Raw genomic sequence first — 20,718 nt, 5'->3', positions numbered from 1 at the left:
CTGAATCCTTGAAAGAGCTGGCGTGGGCTGCAGGAGGGGCGGCTGTGGGGCTGGAGGGCTGTGGACCTCCCGTCCAGCTGTGTGCCGTCGTGGCTCCCCACATGACTGTCTTTAACTTTTGCCTCCAAATAAAACGCTGTCGTGGGACCCCTGACCCGCTTTCCGGGGCAGATCCCTCCATTTCCCGCTCTGAGTGGGGCTATTCTGCCCCAGCCTTCAGAACGAGTCTATTTATAGCAACCATCATTAACTCTCCGTTACCAGTCCCCCAGAGTCTCACCTGTTCCCCGCTCCTCCCGGAGTTGACTTCAGAGGGTTTTCTGAGAGTTCTTTGTAATATTAGTTAACATGTACAGGAAAGCCCCAAGGTCATGTTCCACTCCTGGCACCCTTCACTTTAGATTTGAGAAATCCCCTAAAACTCTCATTAGCGCAGGCTGCCTCACACCTATGAAACTTTAAAAATACCTGGCTAATCAGGCACTTTGCACACCTCCACGCGGGCAGAGAGTCTGCTTGCCTGCTCATCCTTTCTCCCGGCATCGCATCCGTGCAGACAAGCGCTGTCAAAATCTGACTTCCTATGGTATTTAAAATAAAATGAAGGGAACTGCTTCTCTGAAACCAGCATTACCACTTAAAGAGAAACTGGGCACGAGGAGCAGAAAGCGTAGCCGGGAAACGGCATCCTAGAAGACCCTCCTTGTTCCGATTCATTTTTGACTGCGAGCTGATCATTGAGATTTAAAGGGGTATTAGCCACACCATGAAAATAAAATCACCAGTTACGGAGTGCCTCCCACACACTAGGCACCGTGGAAACTACTCAATCACAGTGTCTCTGTGTCCATCAAAAACCCCGAAAAGCAAACCCCAGTACGCATATCAGGGGAGTGATGCCAAAAGGGATCAATTACGTAGTATTGTCCAACTAACATAGCCAGCACGTGGTCCAGCCATGATTCTCACCAGTGTCCATCTGTGTCTAAAATCCAGGCCCATGAGATGCCTAGGTGGCCCAGTCGGTTAAGCATCTGGCTCTTGAGCTCAGCTCAGGTCATGATCTCAACAGTTCGTGGGATGGAGCCCCGCGTCGGGTTCTGTGCTGACAACGTGGCCCCTGCTTGGGATTCTCTCTCTCCTTCTCTTTCTGCCCCTCGCCTGCTCGAGCTCTCTATCTCTCCACATAAATACATTTTAAAAAACTGTTTCAAAAACCAATAAAATAAAATACAATCCTTGCCCATGCCAGAATGTCCTGCCATCTCCCACATGAAAGGTCAGTTTCCAAGATGGGCCATTCTCTACTCTACCTAGATAGAGCTACTCCATTTGTGAACTTGTGAGCTGTACAATCCTGTCAACATTATCTGGGTGTGTTCCTCAAACATAACATATTCCTGAACCCCACCTGAGAAGTATTGAATTTGAGCGTCTGAGGAGGACAATGGGAATCTGGTCCCACTGAGCACGTCTGGGTGATTCTTGTTCACACTTGTGTTTGAGAACCACTGTTCTGTGTCTAAGCCAGTTTGCAGGGATGCCCTAGAGTTGGGCTGTTTATAAATTTTTTTAATGTTTGTTAATTTTTGAGAGAGAGAGAGAGAGAGCGCGCGCAAGCGGGGGTGGGGCAGAGAGAGAAGGACACACAGAATCTGAAGCAGGCTCCAGGCTCCGAGCTGTTAACACAGAGCCCGATGCAGGGCTCCAACCCATGAACTGTGAGATCATGACCTGAGCCAAAGTCGGATGCTTAACCGACTGAGCCACCCAGGTGCCCCAAGAATCGATCTCTTAAAGTTAAAACGGCAGTAGATACCATTGGCAGTGTGGATGCTGGGAGCCCCAGATACTGAACTAGTGGAATGGGGAAAGGGGAGGCCCTGGGATTAGGAGAGAGCTTGCTTAGGGCATAGGAATGGACTTGAGAAAATAATTCGGGTGTGGAAGTGACCCAGGAGAAAGACTAGTCAACCCAGGAGATAAGAACCAGCAGGAGGCTTACAGACGGCGAGGGGGTATGACACAGAAAGAGGGAAGCGGGCATGACTGACACCCTGGTACAGAAAAGACCAAGGGTCAGGGCTCCGTCAGAAGCCTTCATGTGTGAATTCCATAATCACCATAGAGACACGGCTATATTGTGCTATAAGACACAATCTCTCCATCTCTGGCCTTACAGATTTCCCAGCCTGGTTGAGGGACAGACTTAGAAACATACAAGCATGACATGATATAATAATCACCATGCTACAAATAGATGCAAGAGGAAGGCAGAGGAAGGACATCCAACCCAGAGAAGGTCAGTCAAGAAAGGCTTCCTGGAGAAGGTGATGTCTGAGCTATTTCTGTGTTGATTGGAGTTGGCTGAAAGGAAAAAAAGGAGGGGGGGGGGGCAGATCCAAAGCCCTCATAAGATGGTAGAAATGAGACTTACATAAATGTCTCGCTTCAATCAAAATTGGCTTGGGTAGTGGGGGGGAGACTAACATAATTTTAGGAGGGGAGGGAAAGCCTCAGTGGGCCCACATGAAAAGAAATGCAGAAAGCAGAGTAATTCAAATACTGCAGTTGTTAACAGTTACCTAAGGACATGGACGGCATGCTCAGCAGGACTCAGAGGAGATTAACGGCAGGCAAAACATCAGCAAAGGTGCATCGGGCAGAACTCTGGTGAGGGACTAGTTTTTATATTGGTCAGGTTGCATCCAGAAGGCAACTTGCTCTGTGAAATGGTCAGTGTATCTGATCCCACTGTCTTGGATGCTGAGCTGCCTGGGAGGAGTTGGCTTCAAGGGGAGTTTGTATTATTAGGCACATAAAACCAGCACGTCCCAAATAGTCTTTCCTTGAGCAATGATTTCCTACAGGGTCAAGGTTTCTTTGAGCACAGAAGACACTATATAGGTTGGCTGCACACTAACTCCTTGATCAAAATATTTAATCAAAATAATCTTCCTACTCCAAGTTAACGCTTCCAATGTTACCTAAAGGTAACATTTAGAGGAGGTAACTTCCATGCGTAGTATTTACTCTGAGTGACAAAGTGTGATTAATGAAATCCAGTCTACTATATGGAGTGAGAATACAAGATGAGTATTCAGATGGTTATCAGCAATTTTAATAAACTTTCGATGTGGTTTGAACCATACGTAGAAAAGGGAGCAGTTTCTTAATCCATAGACATTTAGAAGGTCCATGAGTCCGCCCTAAAAATGCTCACAGTATTCCGAATACATGTACATATATACATTTCCCCTCTTAGGAAGTGAATCAGCTTCTATAAACACAGTCTCAAAGGTGTAAGTTGTGCACACCCATTCACACACATGCACACGCACACACATGCACACACACACAGCTAAAAGGTACGGATTTAAGGGAATGGGATTAAGTAATGCATTTTGATGTTGACAGTCTGACAATGCCCCTACTTTGGTTTGTGTCCAAAAAGAATTATTTTTCTCCGAATCTTGTCTTGGAGGCGTCTCCTCTAAACCAGGGTTATTCTTCCAGTCCCTTTCGGCTAAGCAGGCTGGGATGGGATGGGATGGAGGTGAGTAGGGTCAGCACCGTGCCACATCCAAGTGCTCCAGAGACAGTCAAGTTTGATAACTGCCCCATAGGGAGAAGTCCATAGGGACACCAGAGTTTGGCAGGGTGACCTAATGGAGCTGCTTCTGGGTAAGAAATAGAATTAAGTAGACATCAATTGAAATGCAAAATGTTTGATTTGCATCGGATGGAATACAAAGAGTCCTTTATGCACATTTGGTACCCTTGCACAAGTTGATGCTGATGGCAAACACATTTGGCATTTGCACACTCGGTGTTTGCAAAAAACGGAGGCATTCCCATTCTGCAAACAGCCCACAGATACATTAAATAACCCATTTCGTGATGGACATCTGGACTCCTCAAACCTGCCAAAAGTGGATGATGGGCTCACTGCTGCCTTCCAGCTTTATGGCGGGGAACGGCTCCCTCCAAACCTGAAAGGCGTCACTCCACAGCATGGCAGGTGGGGGTCTCATCTGTCCAAACACAGTGCACACATTCGTTTTGATTTTAGCCTTGTCCAAGCCGCTGGCCACATATATGGTAGCTCACACACCTGGGCAGGAATGAGCCTTGTTAATTAAAGCAGCAGGCTGTAAGGTGGCCTGACGCCTGTTTCTCTCTCACTGCGGTTGCTTGAATGGTGGCTATAAACGCCTCATGTCAGATACATGGGTAAACAGGAAGATCTGGAGGGATTCTTTAATTTAGTATTTCATGGGGAAAAAGAGAAAGAGGGAAGGAAAAAGCAGGCTTGGCTGAACATACCATATCCTACCCAGTAGAATGGAAAGCAGAAATCATTTACTATGGAGTTAGCTCAAGCATCCTTTCCAGCCCCCCACCCCCATCCACTCCCAACAAAGGAAGTGATAAAGTCCCTGGTCAGGTACGCTCAGGATAATTCACTCCAACTTGCTCTGGTCTATATGTCACTTCTCTTCCATCATCTTTTGTGTGCTAAACCGATCCCAGCCGCTGCGTTTGAACAGCAGAGAGAGCTTGCGTTCGCCACCTAGTGGCCATCAGCGTGGCTACCCGCCTCCCGTGTCGTCCCAAACCTGGGGCTGGAAATCGCCTTGCTCTCTGTGAGTCGTTACAGTCCCAGAGCTCAGATATCAAGGTTTCCTTCCCAAGTTTCAGTTCAAATAGAAAGGTTTAAAAAGGAAGAAGAAAACCTAGGCTAACCATAAGTGATGGCCACTTGACCTCATCCTATCTAATGCACGGTGTACAAATGAAACACAAAACCCGAGGCAGAGGAGAAGAGTAAGGGTTATTCTTAGAGGCCCACAGTACGAAAAAAGTAGGCAGATGTGTGTGTGTGTGTGCACGTGTGTGTGCAAGCATGCATCTAAAGTCACAGAGGCAAAGACTCTGTGACTACAATTAAGTTTCCTACTTCCCTCCTATGTAAACCTAATTTTTTAATTTTTGTGCACGTATGGGTGGCCTCCCAATGCATGCGCTATGATAATCATGAAATTAGGGTAAGAAAGGTTGAGTACCTACCATGTGCTAGGTAATTTGCATTCATTATTCATCGCAGTACATATGACCCAGGCTTACTATAGACTTTAGGGTCTATACAGCCCAATCTCTACTTGCTATGGATTCCTCAATCAGAAAACCCCCTCAGTGATGCTTTTCAAACTCCCTATGGAGCAGGACTTCCTCTGTAATTATTTTATGCATCCGTAGACCAATGCTTGTATTTAAAAATAAAAGTTACCAGGAAAAATAAAATGTGCAATATATACAAGCCCACATAATATTATTATTAGATTTGACAGATGTAAAAATTACTATGTCAAATTCCTCTAAATTCTCTAAAAGCTTACTCACAATTTCTGTTTGCTACCCCTGCAGACTAGTAATAATGTGTAGGCAGGAACTGGTCCTCGGGCTGCCTGCTGACTAGAGCTGATCCACACAGTCCCTGCCAAACATCCTCACTTTCTGAACATTTTTCATGACAGGGACGACCCACCTCACAAGACAACTCATGCCATTGCTGGACTGGTCTGACGACTAGAAACCAAGTCTGCTCCTCCATGTTCGTTGGCCAGGGTTCTACCTCTGACCCACACTCAACCAGACGTGTCTCTGTTCAATCATGGCCTTTTAGGAATCTGATGATAACCACTTTATGACCAAGTTCTGACTTCTCTTCTTGGTCTTGAGTATACACTGCCCACTTAGAGTCTAGACTTCAGGATCTTTGCACCAGAGGACAATGGTGGGAGTTTCCACCCCATCGACTTGCTTCTCTGCCCCCTAATCTCTGATTCCTCCAGAAGAGCAGGGAAGAGTGAACTGCTGGCTCAGGACACAGACACTGCTTGGCCACGTCTACGATGGACAAGCGCATTGTAGAGTTCAGAGGCAAGCATGCTGGAGTCACTATCATATGCTTTGCTCCCCTCTTGCTAATAGGAAATAGAAGGGTCAGGGGCTGTCTGGTTTCACAAGGGCAGTCAGAATGGTACTGTTTTCTTCCATAAATGTGAAAGTCACTGCTCTGACCTCTTGTACCATGTAGATGGCCAGATATGGGAGGATCCGTTGATTCATATTCATGTAGAGAACTTGCCTAGAATCCAAGTTGAAGCCAGATACTCCAAGACAGCTCTCCTGCAATCCTTCATGGAGGTTCCTTGGCCTGGACCTAGCCAGTGGCAAACTTGTAGTCGAGTTTTCACTTGTTCTGCCTCTTGCCCTATGATATTATGCCAATTATTCAACATCTTTGTGCCTTCATTTCCTCCTCTGGGGTGAAAAAAAAAAGATGGCACTAGAAGAACTTACTCACAGGGAGCTATGGCAATTAAATGAGATTTAATAGGATAACACATACCATGCACTTTGAACTTCTCTTAGTCTCATGAATAAGTGCTTATGATGATTTTGATTTTAACATATTTCTATTGGCTTATGGTTTCCCAAGGAACTCTCAGAAAAGGGGTTTGAATGGAAAGGGTATGGATATTCTTGGAACTTCTCATCGAAATCAAGAAATACCATCATGATGACACTTACACCCCTAAAATGTAGAGTGTGTTACAACCAGCAAGAAGTAGAAAAGGAAATTCACCTTTCTGGTTCTGAAGATGACCTCTTCTGTACAGTTAGCCCAAACGCATATTAGTTGACCATGGCGGTGGTGGTTGCAGAGGTGACTGATAGTTGCTTGAGCTTATTCTCTTATGAAAACATGAGAGTTTTAATTCATACTGAGATTTCCACAAGCTAAACCACCCAAAGCTTTTGTGTTTTCCTAAGCGTATATCCTCATTCTGTAGCTGAATGCTGTTCTTGGAGGGATTCAGTGTGGAATCTTACGTGTATTCCTAATGAATTTTATCTCAGATTTGGCCCACTGCTTCCAAACATCATAATTACTATTGAAAAGACATGTCATCTAGTCTGGTTTTACACACCTTATTGGTTTAGCCACAACACTCGTTTTTTTAGCCATAAAACTCTTTTGTAAGTGAACTCCAAGAAGCTATAGAGATCATCATGGAGCTTTCTGGAAGGGGAGGGGAGCAAGGTCTTGCCCACTGGACTTCCCCATCAGCCACTGGAAGTACTTCATGAATCCCCCACAATCTGAGAAGAATTGTAACTAAGCTTCAAAGAAGCCTGGCTGTTATTTTACCGATGGAGAAACTGAGGCCAAGAGAGCATGTAAGGTTGTCCAAAATAACGCAGGTAATTTAGAGCATGCCTACATCTATTTTGTCTCTATCAAGAAAATGGAAAATGGAGTATCACCTTACCTTGGGCCAAACTCTTAAATGTCAGGATCTGTCAGCTCTGGAGATTTATCTACGAACATGGGGTCAGAGCCAAACTCTGAAAGGTTAAGCCTTTAATCAAATCACAGAGTTGATCCCTTGCAGGTCAAGTGGATTCCTATAAAATGTCCTCACGCGTCATTAACCACCTATCCAATTCTGTATATGTGCAATGCTGGTCATTTAAATGGGATTTGGTAACGAAAATACTGCAGAGAGGAATGGCTTGAGTTGGGACCTCAATGCAGTGGCAGTGTTTTCTTAGGTGTTTATGACTTATTCATAAAGGTCTTGTAACTCTAGCTTTGCTCTTACCCAGTATGTCTACTGCTTCTCAGCATGCTTGCTGGCTTATAAATAAGACAGTTAGCAAAGTGAGCAGGTGAGAGGCTAACACAAAGCCTTAACATATGCCACGTAATCACCTTAGGAGTTTGATATGAATCAATTCATACAACCTTTACAACCACCCTTTGAGACTTTGAGGTGGGTACTTGTGGTGGTGGTATCTTAACCGTTATATATAATAAATACATTCTTTCCCCCATAATAAATTTCAGAGTCTGCAAAAATGTTTCAATTTCATTGAAAAACAGAAGAAAAAAATGAACATCTAGGTTGAGGAAACTGTCTGCCTATATAATATTAGTATCTTTGTCTTTATACCGACAGTCACCAAATATGTTACTGAATAGTTTTGGTGGAGAAGGGGCCCACAAAAGTCACAGGTGACCTAGCACACACAGACAGGACTATGAAGTAGACGTGTGACCATGTTGTAGAACACAAAACCGGAGTCCAGGGAGCTGAGTTCCCATGTCCCAGTTCCCCACACTGCACTGACCAGCCTGCACTCACGTGGAAGGCTGCAAGCTCCAAGGTCAATGGCCTTTGCTACTGATGTCTCCCTGGACATGGCAGGAAGGTTCTGTTTTGGAGGTCCCTTCCAGGAGACACACATAAATGTGCCAACCCCAGCTCAAGACCCAAGAGCTCCAAGTGCCACCCATTCATGAGATATAGGGGCAGGGAAGCACGCAAGCATCCACGGCTACAGTTTCACTTCTACTGTCTGGAAAAGCAGGAAGAAAGGAAAGAGCTAGAACAGTTGTCCTTAGCAAGAAGCTTGGAGCTGAGCAAGCATTCCCCATCTTCAGGGTCTTTGTTTCTCTCAAGGAAAAAAATATATATATATTCTCTGCCCACACTCCAGCCCAGCTGTCTACAATGATAAATGATGGGCCTTTCTTTAAATTTCCTTTCTGCTCAGCATGAGGACTGGCCAGTGTGGATATGCACTCGACACGGATAAATGGCTTTGGCAAGCCCACCAGATTGTCCACGTGGCAACAGATGGTCCAGCTCAAAGCTTTTGTTGTGCTAATGTTGGAACTTGCTGCTACCTGAAGCAGGTTATCATTTCATAAACAATGATGCTGCCACTGCTCTGTGGATAAACTGTTCTTTCTACTTTGCAGGGCCCACCATGGGTGCTGACAGCTTCATGATGGGAGAGGAGAGCCCCTAGTCACTCAGCTGCCGTGGCAGGAGAGGAAAACTTAATGGGCTGAAGAAAGCGAGGATGCAGTCTGGCTTTGGCTTCTCAGCACGGCCACACGGACATCTGAGTGTCCACCTCGAACTGTGGTCAGTGAGAAGGTACCAAGTTTCCATTTTGTCTGAAGGTCAAAAGTGACCCTTGGGGCACCTGGGTGGGTCAGTCGGTTAAGCGTCTGAGTTCAGCTTGGGTCATGATCCCATGTCGGGCTCTGTGCTGACAGCTCAGAGCCTGGAGCCTGCTTCAGATTCTGTGTGTGTGTCTCTCTCTCTGGCCTCCCCCGCTCATGCTCCGTCTGTCTGTCTCTCTCTCTCTCTCAAAAATAAATAAACGTTAAAATAAAAAGTGACCCTTAAAGACAAACTGCACCCTTGGAATTTACTTTTGCATAGATTCACTTTATAGTCCCTTTCCCAGAAAACGTAATCATGAACGGCTAGGAAAGAGATTAAGATGTTCAAGTACCTGCTATGTCCAAAGCACTATGATAACATTATTATTACTTAATTCTTGTTGGTGGTAGCAGTAGTAAATAACTTTAATAAGGAGCTTGTTAAATTCCAGGCACTGTGCTGAGCTCTTTACATAAATTATCTCGTAATTATTTCGAGGAACCCTTGAGGAACTGTGCAGCGGTGTGCTGGTAAACCCGTTCTCACAAGGGGGCAGTGGAGGGCGGAGGCCCGCTTTGTAATGTTTGCTGATTTCTGTGATGTCACTATTCCCACCATAGCCAAGTTGAAGCTACCAACTATTTAACCACCTGCTCACAAAACTCCCAAGTATTTAACCATCAGCTCTCGTGAGCCAGTGCAGGTCGGTTCCAGAACATTGCTTGGACAGAGGTGCAGAGAGGTGGCTTGCCCAAGGTCACCCAGCTGCTAAGGGACAGAGCTGAGGGGTCCACCCAAGAACACGGACTCCCACCCACCTCTTGCGTGTTCCACTCTACAGACACATGCCGTTATTGCACTTCACTTTGCTGCTCTTAACAGATACTGTGGAGTTTTCTGGTTTTGGGTGTGTGTGCGCGTGTGTGTGTGTCTGTTTTACAAATTGAACTTTTGTGATCATTCTGTGCCGAACAAGTCTATCGGCACCATTGTTCCGACAGCATTTGCTTACTTCCTGTCTCTCTGTGTCACATTTTGGCAATTCTCACCATATTTCAAAACTTCTTCATTATTATTATATTTGCTACATTGATCTGTGATCAGTGGGTACAACTTGCTGAAAGCTCAGGGGATGGTTAGAATTTTTTAACAATAAGGCATTTTTAAATGAAGGTATATACATTTTTTTATACCTAATTCCCCCTTGACAGACTACAGCATAGCATAAACATAGCTTTTCTACGTACTGGGAAGCCACACAATTCATCGACTCATTTCACAGTGATACTGACTTTATTGCAATAGTCTGGAGCCAACCCCCCCATGCCTCCTAGGTAGGTCAGTACTACCCTAAGGCCGTGAGTCCATGAGCGATTTTAACCCACATGACAACTTTATGAAGCAGGCATCACTGGAGACCATCGACCTTCAGAAGTTAAGGAACCTACCTGGTGTCATGCCCCTACTCAGGGACCATACTAGAACTCAGACCTGTCTTGTCTGAGCCCACAGCAGAGGCTCTGGGCCAACTGACTGCTTCTGGTGCCAGCTGACAACACATTTAAAAAGCTGGAGTGAATATTTTTCACATCTTAGTTTGCCCTTGGGTGGAGAACCTCAGAAACAAAGACAATAAATATCCCAAAGAAATCCCCACCTATCGCTGGAATTTTAGGCGTTGGTCATCACGGGTGATATTTTAAGGGCCAGCAACCTCACTCGCTGCCTCAAATCTGACCATAAGTGTCCCTCAAGAAAACGGATCAGAAATTGAACCACCATATTTGCTCGTATACAAGAGACAGAGGTATAGAAAAAAAATCCTAATTTTGTAAGGACTTTCTGGGCAGAGGAAAAAAGGGAGGACAGAATACATCTCATTTCCATGAATCCCGAGTGATTTTCAGTGGAATCAATAATAAAAACATCACTTTGCTCATGCTAATGCAATCGTTCCTAATGAAACCATACAAACTTCCTCCCACCACTGAAAGCCACACCCCTATTTTATATATGGTTGATTCTCCGTACTCCATTCAAACCGTGGGCACCTTGGAGGAGGAGTAATTTTTAGGTACTTGTTTAAAAGCCTCAAAAACACCTGCAAGTACAGTGCCCAATATTTAAGAGATACTCTTAAGAGTGCCCAAACTCTCCCATTATTTGAACCTTTTTTTTTTCCCTCAGAGGAGAGCACAGTTTCCCCAAACACAAGGTCCACACCTGGGCTTGTTTTTGTCCGCTTTGCTTTGTCTCCCCACCCCAACCACAACCATGAAATCATCAGATCTGCCCCTGAAACACTTATCCCCCCCACCAGTTCCCCACGTGCCACACCTTCCAATGATGGGCCTGAAGCGAAGGAGGCAGGGTTGTTAGGGATGAGGCTCCACCCCCTGGGACTGTTCCCCAGGATGCAGGCCCCACGTTTCAGGTACTATCAGAAAGTAGCAGGCTGCAATGGAGGGCTTGTGAGTTATGGCCGTGGTCACCAGATCTTTTTCTGTAGCATCCTGCATGTGTAGGTGATAAATCTTAGGGCCCCGGGGGAACACAGCCGGGTTTCTCTCCTCTGGCCCATTATTTTTCTCCTACATCATTTAGAAAAGTGCAGGTCTGGACCTTCTTTGTTTGTTTGTTTGTTCGTTCATGAATGTTTTCTTCAGCTTCATGCCAATTTTTGGGCATGTTCAGTTTTTGCAATGGAGCATGCTTTTAGAACCTGACTGACATAATAGAAGACGAAGGGAATGAGTCAAATACATCCCTTTGTTCTCTGGGAAAATGACAGTGAGGAAGTCCAACCATATACAGTTCATGCTTGCAAAGGAAGCAGGAGGAAAAGAAAGGAAACTACCATGAGCCAGGATCTACGCTTTGCTCTGCAAAGGCTGAAGCACATCATGGGGGTCTAATGCCTCTACACAGCTGGTCAGGTGTCTGGGCTCCGATCCCAGCTCCTTTGCCATTGGGGGCCTTGGGCTCCTGATTTGATTTCTTCAGCTGTCAAATGGGTGTAATACTAATCCCTACTTCACAGGAGTATTTTTAGTGAGACGGAGTTCACACAACATGCAATTACCCATTTAAAAAAAACCAAAACAGCGGCATTAAGTATGTTGAGAATGTCGTGCAAACATTCATCACCTCTGTTTAGCTCCAAAACATCTTCATTACCCTCAAAAGGAAAACCCAGACCCATTAAATAGTCACTCCCCGTTTCCTCCTCCCTCAGCCTCTGCCAACCACTAATCGACTTTCTGTCTCGATGGATGTACCTACTCTGGACATTTCATATAAATAGAATCATACAGTATGTGACCTTTCGTGTCTGGCTTCCTTCACTTAACTATAAAATGTTTTCCAGGTTCACGCACGTTGTGATGCACAAAGTATCGGCACTTTGTTCCTTTTTACGGCCAACTAATATTCTGTTATATGAATATACCACATTTTGTTCGCCTACTCATCCATTATGGGTATTTGAGGTCTTCCATATTTCTGCTACTGTAAACATTTGTGTACAAGTATTTAGATACATCTTTTCGATTCTTTCGGGTTTATACAATCAATTCACATTACGTGCTTTAGTTGTGATCTATGAAGTCACAGCAAACACTGAATTAGCAAATACTGAGTCCTTTTCCTAGGCGAAATATATAGATACCTATCACACTGATTACAGTTTGTCCTGGTAGATCCTATTTTCTTTATTTTACACAGGAGAAGATGGGTCTCAGAGGTGCTAAGTGACTTCCCCGAGGCCACCCCACTGTCCCCAGTCGACTGGCCCCAGAACCGGAGCTTCCGGCTTTCCGAGGCACTGCCCTTACCACCTGCATCCACTGGTCATCTTCGTAGATGACAAGAAGACACAGCAGTGTCACCTTGTTTGAACTCAGCTGGGAATATACCAGGTGCGCAATTTAAATTTTTGTCACTACACGAATGTCAGCATGCCTGACCCCCAAATTACCAGGAGCGTTGATTTGGGGCTTACAGATTAACTTTAGTGAATAGGCAAATTTGCAAACACAGAATTTGCACATAAAAAGGATCAACCATACCCAAGAGTGGAACCACTGGGTCACATGGTAATTTGTGTAGCTTTCTAAAGAACCACCAAACTGGGTTCCACGGTGGTGGCACCATTTTGCAAGCCTGGAGGATTTTTAAACTCAGATTTCTGTTTATTATAAATAACAGAACGATGAAAAGCTTTGTGCGTGAAGATTTATGTAAATCAATGATTACTTCCGAAAAACTTGATTGAAACGGAATGGCTGAATCAAAAGAGTTTTTAATACTTTGAGGACAGGTCAATACGTTAATATTTGTAAAGCACTGAGAACAGGGACCTGGTGAATAGTGTTATTATTTAGTGCTAATTAAAGAAATTAAATATTAAATAAATCACGCCAGGTTCAACTCTTTCCCACTCCCGGGAGAGGAGCACACACATAGCACAGGTCAGTCGGGGAGACAGGCACACCGGGCAGGGGGAAGGGGGTGTTGGGGGGTCTGATACGGAAGAGAAGACGGTCAGCCGTGTTCCAAGGCCAAAACTGCCCTCAGCCAGAGAGGACACTTCATCTTTCCCATTTGTACACAGACACCTGGTGTGTGTCCACCCACTCAACATTTACTCCAGAACTGAATCTCTCCTCTGTTTAAAAATTCATCATTTTGTTTTATAATGAACTAATAATACGGGTTCGTTGCAGAAATCTGGGGAAACACAGTAAGTGCAGTAAAGATAATATGACTCACCTGTGATCCCACACCGTTTTCTTCTGTTCCACTCCTTTTCTCTGTTTAATGCAATTAAATTCATAATATGTGCAAGTTTCTGGTACAGCCAGTCTCCACTTGACAGTGTATTAGCACATAATCTGTGTCACGTAAAGTCTTCAAAATCCTGATTGGTAAGTAAGGCCTGGAGTTTCCCCGTGCGTTTATACCACACCTCGAGTGTTCTCCCACTGCTGAATATTGTTTCCAAATGTCTGTTATTATAAACAACGCAATGATGAATCTCCCCATGTAAAAGGATTGATGTAAACCAATGATTATTTCCAAAAATGTTATTGAAATGGAGTCACTAGACGTAAGGTATATGTTTTAAAATTTTTTAGCGTTTATTCATTTTTGAGAGGCAGAGACAGAGCAAGAGGGGGCAGGGCAGAGAGAGAGGGAGACACAGAATCCAAAGCAGGCTCCAGGCTCTGAACCGTCAGCACAGAGCCCAATGTGGGGCTCGAACCCACAAACTGCGAGATCATGACCTGAGCTGAAGTCGGACGCTTAACCGACTGAGCCACCCAGGTGCCCCCCAAGGTGTATGTTTTAATATGCATATATGGCGCTCAGGGAATAGTTTTCTTTTTAAATGTTTCTAAATGCTTTTATTTTCTCTAGCCTAGACCAGGCTTCTTTGTATACTCACATTTGATACATGCCTCTTTTTTGAACAACTCTTACTTTGTCATTCTATAGTCACTAGTGAAATATTCCAATTAATACCTCTCTCCCCAAGTGGAGTATAGACTCCACAAGGGTAGGAACTGGATCCATTCACTCCCATGGATTTCAGCATCCAGTAAAGTTTGGCACATCGTAGTGCCCAGGAAATAGTAGAGGCATGAATGGATACATAACCCCACTGACTTTTTATCACTTTTCACTCCCACTATTGGTGACGAAGATAAATGTTTATCAGTCCCAACATCTTCACTTTCAATATAGCCGGGCTTATGATTAGAAAAATAAGGTTCTTTTAATCACTGAACATTGACATCCTATTATTTTATTGTGCATTTCTTTAAATACTAGAAATGTGACAAAATTCCCTATTCTTGTTTGTTATTACTTTTTCTTTGGTAAATAGTAGTTTGTGTTCTTTGCCCTATTTGTTTTGGTTCTTTGCCCAATCACCTTAACACAAATTCAGTCCATATCTACAGAGTATCTTTATATTGAGTCCCACACTCTTCCTGATGCCTTTATAAAATCCATTCATCAGGTTCCCATGGGTAAGGTGCAAACATTGTGCTATTAGCATAGGAATCCCATATCAATCCTCTCTTTGTTTCTCAAATACGTGTTTCACAGGGCTGGGGGGTGGGGGGTCTCAGGGAGCAGTCAGCTGGTGCTCTGTGAGCCTTGAGTGTCAATCTCTTGGGATGAACATGGAAAAAGAAAAGTTGGAAGAAGCAGGCAACCAACTGTGTTCCACTTTTGTGTCTCACACTCCAATGTGACCTGGGCTCAAATCCTAACTACCACATCGCAAGCGGTAGGACCCCAACAAGGAAGTTAGTGCTTTTTCCTCACATTTGTAAAATGCGGAATAATAGGCACTCATAGATTGTTATGAGGATTCAATGAGAAAAGATGAGGGAAGGAGGAAGAGAAGAGGGAGGAAGGAAGAAGGGAGGGAGGAAGAAAAGGGAGGAAGAAGGAAGGAAAGAAGGAAGGGAGAGAGGAAGGAAGGAAAGGAGGAGGGAGGGAGGGAGGGAGGGAAGGAAGGAAGGAAGGAAGGAAGGAAGGAAGGAAGGAAGGAAGGAAGGAAAAGGAAAAGGAAAGAGAGCATATTCTCCTCCTCATCAGTGGCTAGTGTTTGAACGCTTTTCATGTGCTCAGTGAGTTGCCTCACTTCTAGGGCAGTCTATAATCCATCACTGTTGTCTTCCTTTGGAAGCTGTTATGAGGAGTTTTAACAGTCTCCGTTCTCTGTTTGCTGGAAGCTGATGGAAGAACTCTCCTTATCTCCAATATTAGAACTTGTAGAAAATCGATATGAGGGTATAACATCCTTCACCATCATACTTGGTAATAAAGCCTAACTAGAAAATGTGCAGAAACTTCATGCGTCTGGTGCGTTTTGCCGGTTTGTGAAAATCAACCCGGTGTAGCCAGGAATGATTCCCCTCATTGATTGATCAAAGCATAAAGAGGAAGGGGCTGTACATCAGCCCTCATTAAAAATGGAAACCTGGTCTCCAACTTCCAACTTGAAAACCTGACCATATAGAAGTAGAAAGTAGAGGAACGGGCCTGAATTTTGTTTTTGTTTTTGTTTTCTTTCCTCTTGCGTCTTTAAGAAACATGCTCTAAAGACAGACCTCTTAATGCCAGCGGAAAGCCTTGCAGTTCTGAGCCTTTTATAAATGACATTTGTCCAATAGTGTGATTTACTAAGCATGATTGAAAACAACACTCGGACCACAAGTGATACCCGGGAAAACACACACACACACACACACACACACACACACACACACACACACAACAAAAGCATTAAGAAACAAGACAGCTTTCCAAGGCTATGAAAACTTATCCAAAAGGAAATATATCACTCAGATATTTACAAAATTGCCAGTGCAATTCAGCCTTCTCAGTAGCAACGATTTTTATGTCCTAAAGAGAGTTTGTATCTAGAGGTAATTGTGCTCTGCCGCAGTTCGTAAGCCTGGGCATTTACGCTGGCAATTCCAGATTTATAGGAACAGAAAAAATTTCCGTGCATGATATACTGTACAAATTGTATGTAATAACCACAATAAAAAATTTCATTAGGCTTGCTATCACCAACCACCAATTCCCTGGGGAGAATTTATGTGCAAACTTCAGTTCCGTTTACCATCTGGGATATTCTTTGGAGGATGCATAGCCCCAGGTTCCTCAGAAAAGATAAGGGGGCATATATATATCCTCTCCTCTTCTTGCCTTTGGGACAAGCGTTTTAGAAAAAGAAGGCCTTTGTGTCTGGGGGAGCAGAAGTCTGCAGATACCCTTCTGTGGATTTGCTCACATCCCCCACCTACCCTGAGATCCCTTTAGCAGCTGTCCCTAAATTCCGCAGTTCTCAGATCTGAGCACTAAGTCCTGATGCATATTTTATGTAGTCCATCACTGAGATGTGGATGCAGATTTCCATAGTTATAGGAGAGAAGGCAGGAATGGGAAAGACAAATTGGGTCATCTTCTAGTTTGCAGCTGTGAAATCCATTTCAAAATTGCAGGCTTGCAGACCTGAGAGGCTTCCCTGGACTCGATGGAGATATAATCATGGTGTCGCCAAGGAATAGCATTCGGGCCTGGCAGTGTTTCTGGGCATGAAGCATATGTCCTCATAAAACGTCCTCTTTATGGCCAAAGCTTCTGTGCATATGCTGCAAACAGCAACAACCTGGGTCCTGCCTTGGGGAAGGGACTAGGAGATTGAACATCTCATGGCTGCGTTGCGGTTGATAACAAGGGCCTCCTCCCCACTGCGTCTGCCCCAGCCCCTCTCCGCCCGTGTCCTGCCGACAGGCACACGCCAGGGTCTGGCATCGCCCTTGCCACTGGGTCCGTAGGATGGGGCAGGCATGGGTCCGAGTACATCCTAGTGATCTCCTTGGTGGCTCCAAAAGGGAGGGGTACATACAAGGGAGGTGGTATCGAATGAGGGCTTTTAAAAAGCACGTGGGGAATCTTCTCTAACGGGTTCACTGTGGATAGTCACCTCAATCCGGTTTGTATAAAGTTGCATACAAGGTTCCCATCCCCACACTCCCGACTTTGTGCAGGGGACCTCATTTCACTCCGGTGGTAGGTAGGATTGCCCCGCTTTAAAAATCAGGAAAACAGGGGCGCCTGGGTGGCTCAGTCCGTTAAGTGTCCAACTTTGGCTCAGGTCATGATCTCACAGCTTGTGAGTTCGAGCCCCGCGTCGGGCTCTGTGCTGACATCTTGGAGCCTGGAGCCTGCTTGGGATGCTGTGTCTCCCTCTCTCTCTCTGCCCTTCACCAATCATGAACTCTCTCTCTCTCTGTCTCTCTCAAATATAAATAGTTTTAAAAAATTAAAAATCAGGAAAATAAAGTTTGGGGCCTGCAGACTTTCCCAAAGATAGCAGAGTGTCCGTCTCACACCAGGTCTGCTGCTAGGCAGTGAGGAAGTAGACGCAGACCGGATGGAGTCTCCCGGGGCCTACGGGGATGATGATCTGGGCATGTGCATCACCAAAAGTAGAGATCTATGCATTACTATTTACGGCTTCTGTCTGCACAGCACTCCTTTGTGCCGAGTACTTTATTGGGAATGTTTTGTCCATTTTCACTCTTAATCCTCACAACTCGATGCTTCTGTGTGTTGAAAAAGATGAAGTCAAGGCTAGCATGCTGGGGTGGCTTGTCAAAGGTCACAGAGCTACAAAGGGGCAAAGCCATGATATGAGGGCCGAGCCCTCCCCCCCCAGGCTGGGCTCTTCTTCCTGTGTCACAATGCACTGCCTTCATGTCCAGGGAGCACCGAGTCTCAGCATCAGCCAGGATGGATCAAGAAGGCTCCAAAAACAGTATCTCATTTTAGGAAGAGCTAAGGTAAGTGGTAAGTAATCTCTGAATGTGGAATTAAAGAATGCACACACGCACCCCAAGATAGCCAAGTTCCTGGCATCAAATGGTCTAGATTCCAATCTGAGCCCTGCTGTGTCACATCATGCAAATTACTTAACCTCTCTGGATTATACTTCCTGTTTGTATAATGGAGCTAATGATAGTATCCATCTAGGACTGCTGTGTGTATTAAATGGACATTTTCAACAAGGTAAAGCATATGTAAATTATTTTGTCTTCAAAAAGTTACTAATTTTAAATAATCAAGACTTCCAGGAAGGAGCCTAGTGTTTAAAGATCTAGCCTAAACAAACACTTAGGTTGCCACTGGAGCCCTGAAGTAGGATGTCTGAGGGAAGAGAAACAGAGGCAAAGGTAGCTTTCTCAAAAGGTTCACCAAATATGGGGTTTGTATACAGTGGTCTGAGCACGGTCACTGTGTAAGAGAAGACCCTTGAAATGCAGAATCTGGGTAAGTTCTGCCATGATTTACTCCACACCTACCGCTGTGCAAGAATCAGTATTTGACTATGAGGACAACAGAAGTGAAGTGAGATACTGGCCCCCTCTCCATTTAATGGAGCTGACATTCAAGGGGGGAGGACAGGCTCACGCATGAGTCACCACAGCCCAGGGCAGCGTGAACATGGCCATGGGAAAACCTACGTTACACCTGGAGAAAGGCCAGCGCGTCATACCAGGTAACACGGGGGCGGGGGTGGCGAACAGAGGCAGGGAGGCAGGTAAAGGATGTGACCCAGATGTCAAGTTGGAAATGTACAGTGGGCCTCAAACCAGAAAAGGAACTGAAAGCCGTGCTGACAGATTTCAGCTTTACTCTGTAGATAAACACGGTTGAAAAGCGGAGGTGCTTCCTCTAGCGTGATTAAGAAAAATATTAGTTAACATTTTTCTATTGCAAATGACGACAAACTTAGCCAAAAAAAAAAAAATTTTTTTTTTAAAGAAAGTTACTTGTTAGGATCACCAGAAAACAAGAATGCTCTGAATCAGAATGCTTCAATAATATTATCACAAACTTGTCTCTCTCCGTATCTCAGCTCTTACTTCTCTATATAGCCTTTATCTTCAGAGGGGCTCATCCCAAGTGGCAGTAAAAATAGCCACAGTACCTCTAGGCTTATGTTCTACCTGCTTAATTAATCCCCTTGTGGAAAGAGAGAGCTTCGTTCTTAACTGGGGACTGAATCTCATTTGCCTGGCTTGGATCATTTGCCTATTTGTGAACCAATCATCAAGGACAGGACGATGGAATGTTTTGTTTGGCCAGGATGGGGTTAAGTAATCACCTCTGAAGTAGAAAGGGAGAGGCAGTTTATCACTCTTCCCCCAACCACAGCGAAAGGAGGTAGAGCAGGGTTGGTTCCATAAAAGGGGAATAAATGAAAGGATGTGTATTGGTCAGCTAGGATGTGTCATGGCTTAGTAACAAGTGACTCCAAACCTCAGTAGCTTAAAATAACACCTGTTTATTGCTCATCACACATGCCTGCTGTGGTTGGGGGTAAGGGACTCTGCATGATGTTATCTTCACTCAAGCTGAAGGAGACTGCATCTCCAAACTTACGCGATTGCTAAGCTACGATAAAAAGGGGTAGTTTATGGTGAATTTCACACTGGCTGTGAAAAGCTTCACCTTGGAGGCCACATGTATTACTTACACTTCAATTTTCTTTCCAAAGAAAATTCCATGCCCACACCTAACTTCAAGGGGTAGGAATATGCACCCTGCCATGATCCTAGAATGGTGGGATTCTGGAAATACTTGTATGAAAAGCACCAAAAGCTAACACAGGCAGATAAAGACAACATTTAAGTCCACTGCAGGAAGACAACTGGTTACAGTAATGTATCAATGCAAGCATCATACTTCTAAAAAGAATTATGGTGTGTCTGTGTATATGATTGTGTGTGAGAGATAGAGACATAGTGATGAGCCCATGTATTCAAGCTCATGCTGATTTGAATCATTCCTCATTGAGCTAATACTGCCTTTGACAGTATGAGTTTATTGACAACATAGAAATCCATCGGGTTATTAGAACTTTTTGACAACCTCTATTTCAGAGACACAGGAATGTTGTGGCAATGATTCATTATGAAGGAATTAGCCAGGAAAAATTCTTTCTCTAAAATAATAGCATGTTTCTCTTTTTATAAAAATAAAAAACAATCATTTGACATTTTGCCTGTTTTAAATTTTTTTTATGTTTATTTATTTTTGAGAGAGAGAGAGAGAGAGAGGGAAATAGAGCATGAGCAATGGAAAGGTAGAGAGGGAAACA

General features: G+C 44.4%; 1 long non-coding RNA gene across 1 annotated transcript; it reads left to right on the top strand.

Annotated features, from left to right (window-relative positions):
* The first annotated feature begins 2,215 nt into the window (after nt 1–2,215).
* Nucleotides 2,216–13,487, top strand: LOC131501171 (uncharacterized). The gene is made up of 3 exons (XR_009256671.1): nt 2,216–2,302; nt 8,837–9,017; nt 12,753–13,487. It is a non-coding gene; the product is annotated as an uncharacterized LOC131501171 (long non-coding RNA).
* Nucleotides 13,488–20,718: the final 7,231 nt, after the last annotated feature.

This window comes from Neofelis nebulosa, chromosome 18, assembly GCF_028018385.1.
Source record: "Neofelis nebulosa isolate mNeoNeb1 chromosome 18, mNeoNeb1.pri, whole genome shotgun sequence".
Taxonomy (NCBI): Eukaryota; Metazoa; Chordata; class Mammalia; order Carnivora; family Felidae; genus Neofelis; species Neofelis nebulosa.
This window is presented reverse-complemented; position numbering and strand designations above follow the sequence as displayed.